The 2,542-nt window shown below is 44.3% G+C and overlaps 1 non-coding gene across 1 annotated transcript; it reads right to left on the minus strand.

Annotated features, from left to right (window-relative positions):
- Nucleotides 1–1,783: 1,783 nt before the first annotated feature.
- Nucleotides 1,784–1,854, minus strand: TRNAG-GCC. The gene has a single exon. It is a non-coding gene; the product is annotated as a tRNA-Gly (tRNA).
- Between the last annotated feature and the right edge of the window lie 688 nt (nucleotides 1,855–2,542).

Genomic DNA, 2,542 nt, shown 5'->3' on the forward strand with positions numbered 1-2,542 from the left:
TTCTCCATCAGCTTATTACCATTGTTCCTTGTCACCCCAGGTGGTGCTGGGGAGAAAAGGGCTCTACCTATTTGCTGTTGATCTCCCCTGATGAGTTTGTAGGCAGCCACCAGGTCCCCCTCAGCCTCCTCTTGCTGAGGCTGAACAGGTTCAGGTCCCTCAATCTCTCCTCGTAGGGCCTGCCCTGTTGCCCTCTCACCAAGCGGGTTGCCCTCGTCTGAACCCCCTCCAGGCTGGCCACATCCCTCTTGAAGTGCAGTGCCCAGTACTGGACACAGTACTCCAACTGTGGTCTGACCAAAGTCGCATAGAGGGGGAGTATCACTTCTCTGAACCAGCTTGAGATGCACCTTTGGATGCATGACAAGGTATGGCTGGCCTTGCTGGCTGCGGTCTGGCATTGGTGGCTCATGTTCATCTTAGAGTCAATAATGACTCCAAGATCCCGTTCCGCCTCTGTGCTTTCAAGAGGGGAACTCCCCAGCCTGTCTGTATGCTGTGGACTCCTTCTCCCAAGGTGCAGCACCCTGCATTTGTAGATAGAGCAGGTAACTGGAGTTAGGACACATCAATTCTATGCCTGCTTCTCTTAATGATTTACTATTTGGCCTAGACAGATTAGTTCACCTCTCTGTACCTGTTTTCATCTCTGTGAAACAAACCTAATGATGTTCACCATTGATGAAGTGGTATGAGATATGTGCAGGAAAAGCCTTCCCTGAACATCCTCAGCAGTGATGATGGGCAAAATACTGGCAGGAAAATCTAAACCATTGTGCTTTTTCTTTCTTCCTTACCAAACTGAAAATATGGATCATTCCAAAACAGCATACTGGAAAGACTGCTGCCAAGAGATGGGAGAAAATGTTCTCCTGGTTTCAGGCTGCTCTGGCTTTGGGTTGCAAAATTTCCAATTAAACCATAAGCACAGTATCTTGTAATAATAGGAGGAAAACAATACCCAGGATTCCAAACAGAAGAAATTGCTTCTTATTTGAGTTAAATGTTCCCCTTTTTTACAAGTTCATCACAGCATGAAAATCTCGCTGCGAGGCTAAATCCCATTACACTAGGAGCACTCCCTGTCTGATGGCTACAGCCTTCTCCATATATATTGGGGCCCCTACAAGAAAGGGTTTTTACAAGCTATTCAGAAGAGAAATCAGCTTAAAACCAAACTGGAAAATTTGTAGTTGATGGCTGATGGAAGGACCAGATTCAAAGGGACCCTGTGTCAGAACACCATAGCCCCAAATACCTACCATGATACTCAAAAGTTTTCTGTTCAGGCTCTCTCTGTGCTGAGTTAGTCCATTTATAGATAATTGGTGAGGAAATAGATGTTACATTTGTTCTGTTGGAGAGTTTTGTTTGTTCAGTTTTAAAAACCTAGGGCCACAACCTCAAAGAATTGATCCACAGGTTCGGCCATAGTTTCTGTATGACTTCGGACGACACTTATTTTCCCTCTGCCTCAGTTCCCATCTGTCAACCGGGATATCAGAACTTCATAAGGGGTCAGTCAAGATAATGATGTGAATGGCTCTAAGAAGCTATTCAGATATTATCATGATGGGGATCATAGTTTCTAGGGTCAGAAGGGACCTGAGAAGATCATCTAGTCCAACCCCCTGCCATGGCAGGAAAGAGTACAAACAACCGCAGCAAGGTGTTCATCTAAGATTTTTTTCCCCCCTTTGGATAAGGGAACGTTAGGGTCAAGCATCTTTCTCAAGGACTATCTGATGCCACCAAAGTAGGGAAAGTAATCACTTAGAGCACCTGCACTGGCTGGGAATTGAACCCAGGTCTCCTGCATGGCAAGCAGGAATTCTGCCACTGAACCACCAGTGCTTGACAATCAAGACAGATACATCACTGGAATGTTGTGGGAGGGTTAGAAGCAATATTCCTTCCTTCTCATCTTCCATTCAAGCAGGCTTGACTTACCAAGGCCAAGGTTGCTTGGACCCTTGGGAAAGGTGAGTATGAGTAGAGTCTATGAAGCTATGATGACTTTGGGCAAAGGTTGTATACTGCATCTCAGAAAGGAAGGTCATTTGAGTATCTGCTGCCAAAGTGCTCATTGTTAGAGAGGAGATGCACACACTCATTGCGTTCGCCCACTCAGTCTTAATTTTTGTTCCTTCTTGCTTGAAGCGGTGTTGGAAGATGATTCAGTTGGTTTTTGACCTGAAGAAGGAAGTATTCTTGTTTTATAACTGTGCATATGTTATTGTCCATCCAAATATAAATACTGTTGAACTGTGATTCACTTTACTGTTCATTCATAATTGCACACTAAACACCAAACGGCCACCTACTGTGGAAGAGAAACAGAGCTTTAAAGAGTTAATTCCAAGTGGATGGGGAGGTAAATACTGGAGCATCAAATGAGCCTGGAGTCAACTGAAATATGTGCGTATATGAAAATAATAATCCTTGAATAAGCTGTTGCCAAAGAGGCTAAGCTTCTGCATCCAATTTGTATCACATTCAGACAAGCAATGTTACAGTGCTCGGCCCATATATTATACAATTA

Source organism: Gavialis gangeticus, unplaced genomic scaffold (genome assembly GCF_001723915.1).
Source record: "Gavialis gangeticus isolate Ggan-Ray unplaced genomic scaffold, GavGan_comp1, whole genome shotgun sequence".
NCBI lineage: Eukaryota > Metazoa > Chordata > Crocodylia > Gavialidae > Gavialis > Gavialis gangeticus.